We start from the raw sequence: 15,673 nt of genomic DNA, 5'->3' as shown, positions 1-15,673 counted from the left end.
GTGCTCTCTTAAATAGCCTGGACCCAAGCTGTTAAGCACTTAATAGGCAAGAACCAGCATGTTGTATTTCACTCGGAAACATATTGGCAGCCAGTGCAATTATTTCAAAACCAGTGTTATGTAGTCCCTTCATGTTGTCCCAGAGACCACTCTGGCTGCCATATTCTGTACCTGAACTAAACTATCCCTCAGCCCTTGGGGCTTGGCCTTTCTGACCCTATTGGATAATTTTCATTCTTCCTGGAAAAGAGCTGTGTGGACTAAATTGTCACTCTTGGGCTTTACCTCCTCTCTCCTACTTGCTATGGGCCATGACCAGGCAAAAGCAGTCATCACACAGAGGATAATTCAGGAAGATCCCAATTGCAGAGAGACTTTTCCCTCTGTGGCACTGGGAAGGTAGAAACCACAGAACATGTACTCCTTTTCTGCCCCTTTTACAGAGACTTTCGGAATAAGGTCATATTTCCCTTCTTTTGCAAGTACCCTGGCTGCTCAAACCATGTCTGTACCAGGCTGCTGCTCTCAGATGAAGATCCAGCCTTCACGTATAACACCGCCAAGTTCTGCATGGCAGCATGTAGGATCCGCTGGGTGGTGACTGCTAGGCCATTTTCCTGCATCAACTCTCCATAGTTTTAAATTGCTGTTTATACCATTATTTTTAGTGTTCCTATCTAGATGTCTTATTTTATATACTCTTATTTTAACCGCTGCTTTTGCATTTTAAATATTCCACTTTATATATGCTCAGAATTTAATAATTCTATAGCTACCCTCTTTTTTAAGGGTAGCAGCCTTTTATTGTGATTTTTAGTGTTCCTATTCAGATGTCATACTTTATATACTCTATTTTAACCACTGTATTTGCATTTTATGTTATAACTTTATAGTATTAGAGTAGAAGTTTAATATAACGCTGTTTATGGTTTCATAATTTGTTTTAACCATTGCTCTATCTTATGCTGGTCTGGGACCATAATAAAGATGATTGATTGACTGATTAAATAGTTATGCAATCTAAAAATATTTATATGCCTGTGTTCATACAACCACAGTGATCCTGTTAAAGAGTTAAGCAGGATCGGTGAGCTGCTGAGGAACTGATTGTGAGCTCCAGAATTTCTGAACAATCCGGGTCAAACCACTGTGGTTAATGCACATTTAACCAGAGAAAATATCCAGGATCAAATCCTGGTTGAGGCATTTCCCATGAGCAGCAGAAACTGGGCTAAGGGAGCCCAGCCCATTTTCTGCTGCTCGTGTGCAGCAATGAGAGCAGCACAACTCCTGGCAGCAAGCCTGCCTAAATGCCCTCCCCATTTTTTGGTCGTATGTCTGCTGCAGCTGCTTGCAGCTGCAGTGGACAAACTCTGGGAGGTGGGAGAGGGGAGCGCGGACCCCAGGAATGCACCATGCACTTGCACAGTGCATTACTGGGGCTCCCGTGGGGGGCACCGCACAGTGGCGCTTCCCTTCACCAGTCCCCTGGAGCAGCCAGACAAACCATGGCTGGGTGCAGCAGTGCCCAAGCAAAGCCACTACTCGCCTGGGCGAGTGATCTGCTCACCCAGGGAGTTCCATTTGATCGTCTGTGGGGAGGGAAAAACTTTCAGACTTTCTCCCCGCATAACACAACTTGATCGTTTGAAGAGCTTCATTATCTGTCCTGGTTAAATGAAGATTAATCATAGTAGTACAAACAGGATGGCCTGGAAATTCTGGGTTCTCACGATCAGCTCTGCAGGCTCAGCAATCTGATCAACTCTTTAACCAGCATTGCCATGATTGTGTGAATGTAGCCAAAGAAACTATTCACACACAGGGGCTATTCTCACGATTAACAAAAATCTGGCTAGGAGAGCCTAGCCCGATTTTTGTTAATTGTAAGAACCACCAGGCTTGGCTGCGAGCCCGGTGCTTCTAGAGCGGGTAAGCCATTCAAGAACCCCTGGTCAAAAACCAAGTTTGCAGAGCGAGTGCTCTGCAAACCTGTTTTTTAGTATCGTGAGTAGCCGCAGTGCCTACTCATGTGTAGACCCCTGGAGGGGAGGCGTAAAGCTGCCTCCCATCTCCGGGGGTCTCCCCAGTATGCCTTTGCCTGCTCCCACCACCACCCACCAGCTCTGTCACGGAACCGGCAATTGTGTGGGTGTCCAATCCAGCCGCCCAGGGCTCCCTCCCCATTCGTGAGTGGGGAGAGCGGGCTTAGCCCACTCTCCCTGCTCACTGCCCCAAACCGGGTCTCACAGATTGTGAGACCCGGCTCACAGGCAAAACTAGGTTAAGGAATCCCAGCCCAGTTTCGCCTGTGTGTGATCAGTTCCCCATAATGCACGTAATGCAGTTCCCCATGGTTCCCCTTAATGCACCTCACACTCACAAAGTGCATTATGGGAGTTCAAGGGGATGGGGTGACGCAGAGCAAAGTGTCCTGGCACACTGACCCTCCACATGGCTGGCAGTATCCAGCAATCGTCTGGGTGGGTGATCCGCCAGCACAAGAAGGAGCCCTTGATCGTCTGCAGGGAGGTAAGCCTTTTAAGGCTTTCCCTTCGCTAGCCCTCTTGCCCTTTCTCACTGATCATGAGAAAGGGCTCTATGAGGCTATTCTCACAACCAGCAAAAACAGGGCTTGAGGTCTGAAGGTGGGGTTAGCACTACTGTGTGAAACCTCAGCAAGCTCTCAAACAGGGCTCTGTCAAAATAGGGTCACCCAGTTCCCAGCCCCTCCTCTAAAACCTGGTTCAGCAAGCAGGGAAGGTTGCCTACCCCCCTCCCAGTGCTCGTGTGGAGCCACAGAACGCGGTGGGACGCTGCTTGAGGCTCCCTCCCCTCCTCTTCACTGGGGATACCATAGAGCCTGGATACCAGAGTGGCCTGCAAAGCAAGCAGAATGTTTGGGAGAAGCCTGGCCAGCCATAGCTCTCAGCAGCACTCGCTCAAACTTTCTTAAAGTGACAGGCACCTTGCAAATGAGCCCAAGGGAAAATATGAACATAGAAGCTGTTTTCCACTGAGTCAGACCATTGGTACATCCAGCTTAGTACTTTCTACACAGACTGGCAGTGGCTTCCTGAGGCTCTCAGGCAGGATTCCTGCTCAACCCGACCTGGAGATGCTCAAATCCTTCTTCCTATAGCAGCCTTATCCCCTAAGGGGAATAGTTGCACAGACAGATATGTCATACTATTCATTCATTTTACATTTTACTAGCTGACCCTGCACAGATCATTTGTGCGGTCTTGCACTGAGCCTGTAGCATCGCACCCCCACAATGCTCTTGCTTGCTCTCGCCACCCACTGCAATGCTCTTGGTCACTCTTGCCACCCCCTGCAATGCTCTCGCTCGCTCTCGCCACCCCCACAACTCTCTCGCCTGCTCTTGCCACCCCCGCAATGCTCTCGCTCGCTCTCGCCACTCCCTGCAACTCTCTTGACTGCTCTCGCTGCCCCCGCAATTCTCTTGCCACCCCCGCTCTCCCCCCACAAGTCTCTCACCCCCCGCTCGCCCCCCTGCAAGTCTCCCCCCCAAGAAAATCTCTTGCTTGTGCTCTCTGTCCTCCATCTTTCTGTCTCTGTCTCGCAGTCCTTGCTTCCCCCTGCCACTGCCAGGGATTGTCGCCTGCTCACCTGACAGCCTCCAAGCTCCCTGCCGCTTCACGGCGCAGCTCAGCCAACCGTCTGCCACCCACAGCCCCTAGAGCCAGCTGTCCAGCTCCCGAAGCTGCCCCCAGCCTCCGAGCTCCATGCTGCTTCACAGCGCCCCCAATCCAACTGTCAAACTGTTTTCCAGCCACCCCGCAGGGCGCATGGCCCGTCTTGAAGAATTAATAATATAGAATATCCCGCTCTTCCTCCAAGGAGCCCGGAGCAGTGTGCTACATACTCAAGTTCCTCCTCACAACAACCCTGTGAAGTAGGTCAGACTGAGAGTGATGTGACTGGTCCAGAGTCACCCAGCAAGTCTCATGGCTGAATGGGGAGTTTTGTGCGCCTTCCTGTTCCCTGCAAGTCACTGGACAAGAGCAGGAGTGTCCCTGCCCTTGCCTGCAGCATGTTGTAGTGGTTAGAGTGCTGGACTAGGATTGGGGAGACCTGAGTTCAAATCCCCATTCATCCATGAGACTTGCTGGGTGACTCTGGGCCAGTCACTTCTCTCTCAGCCTAATCTACTTCACAGGGTTGTTGTGAGGAGGAACTTAAGTATGTAGTACACCGCGCTGGGCTCTGCTGGTTCCTTCTTCCATCTGCTGCCTCAGAGGAGATGCTTCCTGACCCACCTCCACCCCCGCCGACTGCCAAGGCAAGGGCAACAGCACCCTTGCCCTTTCCAGGTGGAAACTGCACCAGTGATAGGGCTGCTGCTCTCCCCTTCCTGGTGCCTGGGTGGGGGAGGGAGTCGCTCCGGCTGTTGCTGCTGCTGGGAGCCAGTTCAAAAGGACTTGGGCTAGAGATGCGCTCAGAAAAGGCGCTGAAGGAGCAGCCCAAGAATCAAGCCCCTGCCCCGCTCAGAATCCAGGGAAAGGAAGGGCAGGGAGCAGCAGGAATTTTGCCAGTGCTCTCCTCCTTCCCAAGCAGACGGCGGCTGCTCCGGGTGGGTCTGACAAGGTCTCCACAAGGCAGGGAGTGGGTGGGACGGCTGGCCGACCTTCCCGCAGGCAGGGGAGCCCCTTCCCGAAGCTCAACGGGCCCCGCCGTGCATCCCACCTCCAGAGGCTCCCAGCGGTTCTGTCTGCTGTCGTGCTCGCTTCCAGGCTTGGCCAGTAGACCACAGTAGTGGCAACAGAACCGGGCACTGCTGACCAGGGCTGTTCTGCGGCACCCCTGGCTGCTGGAGGGTGGGCCTCTCCTTCCTGGGCGTGCTCCCTCCCCCCCCGCCCCACCTCACAGCTGCACGAGAGGGAGCCCTTTGCGCCCTGCGAGGGGATGCAAGGATGCGCTCCATACGGGGAGAGTGCAGGGCCCTCGAAAATGTGGGGCCCACAGCATATGGCCAGTGGACAGGGTGAGTGGGCAGATATTCAGCATCACTCACCTGCCTGGAGGTGCTCTTAGACCCAGACCATGGGGCCCTTGCCCGTGGCCCCCAAGATGTGGGAGAGGCATTGAATGGCTGCTGCGGGGTTGTTTGCCAGCTCCATGAGGCCAAATTACTGATCGTTAGAAGTATTCTAGCCACCATGTGTGTGGCTAGGGGTGGGGTTAGGGCAGGCCCCTGTGCTGGCGGCGGATGAAGTGGGAGCGACCACTGGAATGACTGTCCACACAAGGGTCACTGGTTCGGCCTCATGGCAGCAATGGCAAGGGAGGGTTTCACGGTGGCAGCAGGGGGCTCATAGCGGCGGGGGAAGGCCTCACGGTGGGTGCACAATTTGCCTGGGTGTGACACTGCACCCACCCGCCCTCTGCACCATCATCAAGATGCAGAGGGTAGCAGGGCCAATATTGGTGGGCAGTTGTGGGCAACACTTTGCCACTCACTCTCCCTCCCTGCTGGCACTGCAAGAGTGGCAAGTGGCAGCATTAGGGCAGGTGGGTAATGGGGACACCCTCCCCCACATGCCTACCCTCCTACGCCCAGAGAGGCTAGCAAGGGGCGGCAGTGGCGGATTCATGGGGAGGCAGAGTCGCCACTTCGCTATGGCGGCAGTGGGGGCCAAGGGGGGGTTCTCCCTTTTACCTTCTACACACACTATACAGTGGGGTGGGGAGGTGCCACGGAGGCCACAGCCACAGCTGCGGGGAGGGTGAGCTGGTGAGTGGAAGGTTCCCCCTTCTGCCTTCTCAAACCATGCTGCTGTACAGTGTACAGAGTGTGCCTTGTGCCTGTGCTACTCATCGGGGCATCTGGCAGTTGCTCCAGGAGGCATCTGCTGTGTCCCTCCTGGATCTGGGGAGTGCGTCGGGGGTGTGTGGGTGTGTGTGAATCTTCATTTGTGGCTGGCTGGCAGCTGCAGCTGCTCTCTTCTCCTTTTGGGCATCAGGACAGATTTCAGTTCCTTTGACAGTGCTGCAATTGCCAGGAAAGGGTTAACTGAGGCTACCACTCAGAGATAGGCGTGTGTCCGAACCGGTCCGGCGGCCATTCTATAGAATGGCCGAACTGCCGGACCGGTTCTGCCCTGGTTGGTCCGGGTCCGGGTGGGGGGGTATTGCTTTAAGGGCGGGGGGGCTTGTTTACCCCTCCCGCACCTCTTTGCCCCCGCCAGTAGCCGTAATCTACTGTAAAATTGGGGCGCTGGAAACCAGCCGCCCCAGCCGCCGCCGCTTCTGCCGCCCCCCCCCCCGCGAGCAAATTAGAGGAAAAAAAGGCTACTGCCTACAAGGAAGGGCTACTGCCGCCCTGCCGCCCCCCCACCCGCCACCCCCCCCACGAGTGCTCACCAAGTTAGAAGAATTTAGAGAGGAGCTCGCGAACAGAGCTCCTCTCTTATCGAAGCCTCCGGCCCAACTGGGGCCTTGGGCGCGTGCGCACGCGCCCTAGAGCTCTTTATCCACTAGAGCTTTTGCCGGAGGCCCGGTCTACCCGCCGGGAGGAGGCCCGGTCTACCCGGCTTCCTCCCGGCGGGTAGACGGGGCCTCCGGCGATCGGAGTCCCGGTCTACCCGGCTTCTTCCCGGCGGGTAGACGGGGCCTCCGGCGATTGGAGGCCCGGTCTACCCGGCTTCCTCCCGGCGGGTAGACCGGGCCTCCGGCAAAAGCTCTAGTGGATAAAGAGCTCTAGTGCGCGTGCGCACGCGCCCAAGGCCCCAGTTGGGCCGGAGGCTTCGATAAGAGAGGAGCTCTGTTCGCGAGCTCCTCTCTAAATTCTTCTAACTTGGTGAGCACTCGTGGGGGGGTGGCGGGTGGCGGGTGGGGGGGCGGCAGGGCGGCAGTAGCCCTTCCTTGTAGGCAGTAGCCTTTTTTTCCTCTAATTTGCTCGCGGGGGGGGGGGGGCGGCGGAAGCGGCGGCGGCTGGGGCGGCTGGTTTCCAGCGCCCCAATTTTACAGTAGATTACGGCCACTGGTGGGGGCAAAGAGGCGCGGGAGGGGTAAACAAGCCCTCCCCGCCCTAAAAGATAGGCTCCCCTTTGGTGCTGGTCCGGACTGCTCCGGACCATGCACATCACTACTCAGAGAGCTACAAAGAGACTGCAGCTTGGAGCCCTCTGTGGTCTCCTTGTGTCATGTGATCCCATCCAGCCACTCAGGGGGCTGGAGGACCAACATTGCAAGCTGTAGCTGACTGCTTAAAGAGAACCCTGTAAAAGCTGATCGTCAGCCTCTCATCCACTGCCCAGGCTTCACCAAATGCGCATGTGCTTGCTGTGAGGCTTGAAATAGGATAAAGGTTGTATGCATGGGGTCACCCTGTTTTCTGCTCGTGTGATTAGCTTCTATGTGTTGTGACTTTGCAAATCTATGGTCATATTACTTCAAAGCCTTGCGTTTTCACACTGGATAAGTACGCATTGCACTTCAACAGCAGGGAAGTCATATGATAGGTAAACCAAATCCATCTATTAAAATTCAGGCACTTCAATCACACTGTTATTCAGACTAGAGAACCAATATGCACACATTGTTTATCAGCACATAAGCAACATTCACAGGAGGTGAAAGGCTCTACTAATCACCCACATAGATATACTTCTACATCAATATCCACAGAATGATTCTGAAATGTCCATTATGATGTTTGTCTCCGAGGTGCGATACCATGGTGGAAATTTGGAAAATGTTCCCTTTAAAGAGAAAACCAAGGCACGGGGAGATTAAAGTTACATATAAGAAGATGGCAAGTGGCAATCCACTGTCAGACATGCTTCTGCTGTGTTGGAACAGAGCCAGGCAGAAGCAAAGGCAGTCAGCAGGTTTGGCAAAGAGCAGCTGCAACACTCAGGCAAACCCTGAGTTTCTGACAGTAAATTAATGGCTATTAAGATATAATGAACCAAGTACTCTCAGAATTAAACCTCATTGAGAAAAGAGCATCTATGTGGTTGAGTGGTGGTGCTCAGCACTACAGCACTGCACACCCATCCAGGAACCACCCGCGATTGCTTTCTCCTTTTGCTCTCCCCCAGTGCTATCATGGTTCACCCCCTGCAATGGGGTCACCTCAGATCTCAGAAGTGTGCTTTCACACTTCCGGCGTTGTGACACCACAGTCCCTATGCAGACAGCAGGGTGCTGTTCCCATTGCCAATGCCTTGTCTCAAATTTAATCACTGCAGTATAGAGCTAGGATGTCATACATCCAGTGTAAGGAAGTTGCTGTTTTTTTTCCGGGTTGTTTGTTGCTGCGAGACTGCTTCCCCTGCTGTTTCCATTTTCAATGTGACTTGCCTGAATGGAGGTATTTTGCTGCTGTTGAGCAGCTAGTCTGGAAAGCGCCCTGCCTCCTCCCCACACAGTTGTGATGTGAGTTAGGAGCAATGAAGAAGGGACTCACTAGACTCTTTTCAGCTAGCTGTGGCTTGCTTCTCCCACCAGCAACAGCACAGTTCCTCTGTCTTCTCCCTGTGCTGCCAAAACATGTTGGGGAAGGGGAGGGAATGAAATAGAGTCAGAAGAACCCATATATCTTACAAGACTCTGCTAGTCTCACTAGTAGGTAGGATTTGCTGTGGCTAACCCCTTTGCATGGGGCTAAAATTAACTGCATAGCCACCAGAATATCTCTCTCTCTCTCTCTCTCACACACACACACACACACACACATGCCACCCAAAACTTACGTCTCTGGCTCCCATGGTCTGTGGAAAGTGGGCTAAGCTCCCTTAGCCTGCTTTCCACTGATCGCGAGAATCGCATCATAAAATAATACAGCTTCTATAGCCTGCATGGGGAGGGGGCTGTACCACGTTGAAAATAAAGACATAGGAGCTATTCACATGAGCAGAAAACAGTGTAACCCCCAGCAAAATACTTTAACGCTATTTCAAGCCTCAAAGCAAACACACGTGCATTTGGTGACGCCTCGGCAGTGAACAGGAGAGACCCACGATCAACTTTTACAGGGTTCTTCAGGGCAGTCAGCCACAGCTTGCAATGTTGGTCCTCCAGCCTGCTGAGTGGCCAGGGGGGATCACATGACCCAAGGAGACCACTCAGAGGGCTCCAAGCTGCAGTCTTTCTTTGCAGCGCTCTGATTGGTAGCCTCAGTTAACCCTTTCCTGGCAACAGCAGCACTGTCAAAGGCACTGAACTCCATCCTGATGCCCCAGACTCCCTGCCCACAACAAGGCAGGGACAGAAGGGAGCAGCTGCTGCTGCCAGCCAGCCCCAAGGGAAGAGTCACACACACACCCAACGCACTCCCCAGATCCAGGAGGGACACAGCAGATGCCCCCTGGAGCAATTGCCAGATGCCCCCACAAGTAGCCCAGGCACAAGGCACACTCCATACACCTTACAGCAGCGTGGTTTGGGAAGGCAGAAGGGGGAACCTTCCCCTTGCCCCCTCACCCACCCTGCAGCTGTGGCTGTGGCCTCTGTGGCACCCCCACCCCACTGTATAGTGTGTGTAGAAGGTAAAAGGGAGAACCCCCCTTGCCACCCCCACTGCCGCCATAGCCAAGTAGCAACTCTGCCTCCCCATGAATCCGTCACTGCCACCCCTTGCCAGCCTCCCAAATAACAAGACAGTCAATTTGCAACCCATTTTGGGCCTCTGTGCATGCACAGAGTTTGTTTTACCAGGCGAGTGGGCGTAGGGGGGTGGGCATGTGGGGGAGGGTGTCCCCATCACCCACTTGCCACTCTTGCAGTGGCAGCAGGGTGGGAGATTGAGTGACAAAGTGTTGTGCACACCTGCTCACCCTCATTGGCACTGCTACCCTCTGCATCTTGATGGTGCAGAGGGTGGGCGGGTGGGTGCAGTGTCACACCCAGACAAATTGGTACCTGGACGGCCAACGCTGTGGTCTACCGGCCACATTTTCATGTTCATATTTCCCCTTGGGCTCATTTGCAAACTGCCTGTCTTTTTAAGAAAGTTGGAGCGAGCGCTGCTGAGTGCTGTGGCTAGCCAGGCTTTTCCCAAACGTTCTGCTTGCTTTGCAGGGCACTCTGGTATCTAGTCTCTATGGTATCCCTGTGTAGAGGAGGGGAGGGAGGCTCAAGCAGCGTCCCACAGTGTCCTGTGGCTCCACACAAGCACTGGGAGGGGGTAGGTAGGAAACCTCCCCTGCTTGCTAAACCAGGTTTTAGAGGAGGGGCTGGGAACTGGGTGACCCTCTTTTGACAGAGCCCTGCTGAGAGCTTGCCGAGGTTTCACACGGTAGTGCTAACCCCGCCTTCAGACCTCAAGCCCTGTTTTTGCTGGTCGTGAGAATAGCCTCATAGAGAAGCTGTTCTCACAAGCAGCCAAGAGCAGTCTAAGGCAGCCAAGCCCACTCTTCGCTGCTCATGTGAAGCAGAGGGAGGCAAGCCACAGCAAAAACACTTGCAGAACCCTCCTGGAAAATGAGGTTAACCTCATTTTCTTGGTCGTCTGCCAGCCCCGGATACTTGCAGTTGGGGCTAGGAGACTGCAGGGTCCCTGGTCTGCATTGGGGGAATCCCCACAATGCACCACTCACTCATGGTGAGAAAGGGTTCTTACAGTCATTCACAAAAAAACCACGTGAATGTTTACAGACAATGGGGCTAGTCTCACGAGCAGCAAAAATCAAGCTAGGAGAGCTTAGCCTGATTTTTGCTGCTCGTGTAAACCACTGGGCTCGCAGGCGAGCCCGGTGGCTTACAAGCAGCTAGCCTGCTTTTGTAGCCCTCCCCTAAGCCCGGGTTTGCGGAGCGAGCGCTCCACAAACCCAGGCTTCCTGATCGTGAGTAGCCGCGACGCAGCTCCGTGCCATGGATACTCATGAGTAGACCCCCGGAGGGGAGGCTAAAAGCCCCTTCCCGTCTCCAGGGGTCTCCCCAGTATGCCCTGCGTGCTCATGCAGGGCATACTGGAGCTTCCGGGGGCTGCGAGGCCCCCGAGCTCCCCAGCCCCCCACCGGCTTCGTCACGGAGCCGGCAATCGTGTGGGCAGCCGATCCGTCCGACCAGGACTCCCTCCCTACTCATGTGCTTAGCCCACTCTCCCCGCACACCCTCCAAAACCAGGTCTCACTGATCATGAGACCCGGCTCATTGATATGTACATACTGTACAACATCATGAAGCTGTTGGTTTCTGCACCTCTTGAGAACCAACGGGCTTGAGGGTGAGCCCGGTGGCTACACGGCAGCAAACCCACTTGTGTTGCCACCCTTTTAAACAAGGTTTATGTAGTGAGCACTCCGTTAACCTCATTTTTTTGGCCGTGTGTCTGCTGCGGCTGCTTGCAGCCATGTCAGAAACACTCAGGATAGGGCGGGGCGGGGATCCCAGGAATGCACTGAGCACTTGCATAATGTGTTCCTGCGGCTCCAGGGGGCAGGGTACCAGGTAGTGGTGCTTTCCTTCATCCAACCCCCGGGGCTGCCAGGTGTGGCGAGGGAGCACTTGAGTCCAGCCGCTGCTCGTCTTGGTAGCCGTTCTACCCACCCAGTGACAGGTACGTGATTGTCTGCAGGAAGAGCTGGTCAAAGGCACTCTCCCTGCAAACCTCCTCCCGGTGCTTCACACTGCTCATGTGAAACGCCTCCATATCTGAATAGTGCTTCTGACTGAAGCTATTCTTGGAGATTCCTCCCCTGCAATGTTTTTCATAATATCGCAATACTGAAATATCCAAAAATGCTTTCTAACAGTCATCTAAAATTGATGTTGATTCCTTGAGACTCAAACCTATCCCGGGGGATTGTCAATGCTAGTTCAAGATGACTCCGTAAGCTTTGCTGCTAACCAGGGATTTGAACCTTTGTTTCTTTAGTCTACGTACAACATTGGCCAGTATACCACATTGGTGCACACTAACACCCTCCAGGTCTGAGATTCAGGACCCACTGCAGGCTCATGTCCTGTCATAACTCGATGAAGCCGAAACTTGCATGTGCATCATTGGCTGTTTTTTCACATTAGTATTCCACACCTGATGACTTGTTGCGCAGTGAACTGATTTCATAGCAAAGCCCTGTGATGAGCTGATATTGGGTGAGAGGCAGATTCTGAGAGAATGTTCGTCGCATCCAATATTAGCTTATCTCAAACACAGTGGTGTTTGAGATGGCAGTGATTAATCTGTGAAGGCTTATTCACACTTACCAGTCATCACTTAATGCTACAGTCAATGAATGACAAGCATTCATGTGTGAACTAGCTCTTAGTCACTATGTCTTATAATTCTTAGTTCCCAAGGATGTGCGTCTGCCATCAAGGACATAAAAGCCAGAAGTTTTCTGTATGATGGCTGGCTACACAACTAATCAACATTTAACCTGAAAAACTCAGTCAAGTGGCGTGTGGCTGAGATGCCCAGAATGGATCTTAAAGGCCGCCTTCAGACATCAAACTGGAGGCTTCCATTCCAGAGATTCAGGATTGAACCCTCGGTTGCACTTTGGTTTCACCACCAAAACCTCCAGTCAGAAAGCAGCCTCATGTCATCTGAAGGCTGCCGCTGTTTGAAACTAGAGTTGAGGGGGTAGGAAGCTCCTCCCACTCTCCTCCAATTGTCTGCCATGGTTTTCCTTCATGCAAAAAAGAAGAAGCCCATGCAGCCAGTTCCTCCGCACTTTCAGTCTCCCAGACTGAATCGGGATAGTCTGAGACCAGATCGGGGCCATCTGGGAGCATGGTGGGGGAATGGGGCAAACCGCAGGTCTATTGCAGCATCATAAGAACATAAGAGCTTTGCTAGATCAGATCACAAGTCCATCTGGGCCACCATCCTCTACTCTACAGTACACCAACCTCTACTCCAAGCAGTTGCCTCCAGGCAGGATTCAAATGAGGCATTTCTCTTTTTGAAAAAGCTGAGGCTTTCCCCAAGAAGGTATTGGAAACAGCTTCTCTATCAAAGTAGGGTGAATTTGCCTGTATAAAATATTGTTATCCATTGCCATGCCTACTGGTTTTGAATTCAGTACATACAAATCTCACTAACCAAACCAACCAAGATAAAGCCCAGATGAGTAGGGGTGTGCACAAAACCGGCTGGCCCAGTTTGCTTCAAGTGTGAACTGGACATGAACAGGACTGGGCCACTTAGGTTTTGCCCCCCCCCCAGGAAAACACCCTCACCCCCAGGTTCAGTTCGGTTTGGGGGGTCGCGAGTCAATTTTTATTTTTAAATATTTTTTATTTTAGTACTTACCCCCTCCGGGGCGTTTCTCTGAGGCCATGGTAGGGAAGACTGCAGAGGTTCCCCCTCCCCCCGCCAGCCTTCCTCGTGGCAAAAATAACCTGGTTCAGGCATTCTTCAGCCCTTTCCAGGCCTTTCCCCCTTGCACATTCATAATGGGCCTCTGCGTGGCCTGGGTCATGACCCAGCCATGCAGGAGCCCATTACACATGCGTGGTGGCCTCCAAAATGGCCACCACGATGGGGAAAAGGCCCAGAAAGGGCTGAAGAACACCAGAACTGGGTGATTTCTGCCATGAGGGAGGCTGGCGTGGGGAGGGGGATCGCAAGCAGCCAGGAAGGGGGGTTCAGTCCACAGTCAGACCAAACGGGGTGGTTCAGTTCAACCCCAAACTGTCGAACCAAACTGGTTTGACATCGAACCTGTTTGACGTTGAAACTCTTTGCACATCCCTACAAATGAGGTTCATTTTAAAACGGTGGTTCTGGGGTCAGAGTTGCACTAAAAGTGTCAACCTAGCATGTGTAGGATCCCTGGATGCCTTGCTGGTCTTTTATAACTTCAGAGTGGGAAAGGGGGGAAGTGGGAAGGTTCTTCCATCTCAGTCCCCATCTAGCCCCCTTGAAAACTTTGGCATATCAATGCACCCTCAGTATTGCTCACTCCTCCTCCTCCTCCTCATTCTCAACCTTAAATAGCCTTCCAAAGCTATTGCAGGTATGTGGGAGGTGTGCTACTTTGCATAGCTCCTCGGTCTCCATCACAGCTTTTAGAAAGAGTGTAAAATCTTGGCTTTTTGACCAGGCATTTATTTGATTTCTGCTGCTGCTCTTTATAATCTGTATTGCTTTTATGCTTTTGTTTTAAATTTTTAACCAGATGTGTTTAATATTTTTCACTTAATATTTTAATTGCGTCTTTCTTACCATCTTATGTTTAAATTTTTGCTGTAAACTGCCTTGGGATTGTTTTAATGAAAGGCGGTATATAGATTTAACAATCAATCAATCAATAGGCTCCTCCTCCCATGAACCAACCGAGGGCTGGAGATCTCTTGAGAGCAGTCCTGCCAGTTCACCAATACAGATGTGCTGTCAGACCCTCCAGAGCTCAGCTGGCCAATGACGTGGCCAGTCCCTCTGCCCTCTCACCTGGAGCCTGGAACACCTTGCTCTTGGGACCAAGCATGGCCACTCAGGTCAGGCAACCAGAATGTATCTAACTTCTTTAGTTCAGGAACAGATGAGTTTGTTTCAAAAGCATTCCACAGTGATCTGTATATCCCTTACATCTTCTTAGCTATCATTTGTAACAGATAGAGGCTATTTACACGATGGGACCAAATCGGGCTAGCAGAGGCTAGCCCAATTTCATCCCATTGTGTGAACCATCAGGCTTGGCTGCGAGCCTGGTGGTTCCTAAGCGGGTGACCCACCTAACTACCCCCCTGCCCTTAAACCAGGTTTGCAGAGCGAGCGCTCCGCAAACCAGGTTTTAATAATTGTGAGTAGCTGCAGTGCGGCTCCACGCCGTGGCTACTTACAAGGAGACTCCCGGAGGGGAGGCAAAAAGCCGCCTCCCAGCTCCAGGGGTCTCGCCAGCATTCCCTGCGCGCTCACGCAGGGCATGCTGGAGCTTCCGGGGGCCAATCGGCCCCCTCTCCCCCCATCCCCCGCCGGCTCCATCACGGAGCTGGCAATCATGTGGGCGGCTGATCCGGCCGCCCAGGGCTCCCACCCTGCTCATGTGCGGGGAGAGTGGGTTTAGCCTGCTCTCCCCGCTTAGGTCTCCAAACCGGGTCTCACTGATTGTGAGACCCGGCTCAAAGTCTTTCATCAACTATTCTTTTCCCCCTGGGCTAATTAAGAATTGACTCAATACTGAACATACTTCCATTTGAAAATCTATCTCAGCTGAGACAGATCTGATTCTTTTGTAAACTAAAGCTCCCTGTTTTGTGGCTGCTTCCCTCACACACTATGAAATCTCATGCAGATTTAACTAAGGGTTTATTCAGCAAGAACTCCATTTTTCTCCTCCTTTCCCTCTCTTTTCCTTTCTGACACTTCCCCCACACTCTCTACAGGATCTCCCCTGGGACAAATGACCAAACAAACAAACTGCAAAAGATAACTTGATAGGATACAACACTCCGCTAAGAAACACAAACATTTCATGCTGTTGTAATTAGAAAGAATCCTCCAAGGGTATATGTTGTGGATCATTTTTTATAAGCATCACTATTTGTTAGATATAAAATGAGAAACTATTAAAATGATCTTGTTTTACTGCATGTAGAGATATTGTTCTAGGACAGAGAGAGGAATAGAAGCAAGAAAAGAAAAAAAGTTGGTGCGTATTTTTTTAAATGGTTACCTTGCCATTGGCACAAGCATTCATCAGAATGTTCTTAATAAAGTTTTCACTCCACATATGAGTGCAAGCTCTGGGTA

At 52.4% G+C, this 15,673-nt stretch overlaps 1 long non-coding RNA gene across 1 annotated transcript; it reads right to left on the bottom strand.

The window, feature by feature from the left end:
* Positions 1 to 7,521: 7,521 nt before the first annotated feature.
* Positions 7,522 to 9,036, bottom strand: LOC128341005 (uncharacterized). Its single transcript, XR_008314144.1, has 3 exons — positions 8,949 to 9,036; positions 8,438 to 8,510; positions 7,522 to 7,727 (listed from the first exon to the last, which is right to left on the bottom strand). It is a non-coding gene; the product is annotated as an uncharacterized LOC128341005 (long non-coding RNA).
* Positions 9,037 to 15,673: the final 6,637 nt, after the last annotated feature.

This window comes from Hemicordylus capensis, chromosome 1 (assembly GCF_027244095.1).
Source record: "Hemicordylus capensis ecotype Gifberg chromosome 1, rHemCap1.1.pri, whole genome shotgun sequence".
Taxonomy (NCBI): Eukaryota; Metazoa; Chordata; class Lepidosauria; order Squamata; family Cordylidae; genus Hemicordylus; species Hemicordylus capensis.
Note: the sequence above shows the minus strand (reverse complement) of the source record. Positions and strands in the feature narration are given on the sequence as shown.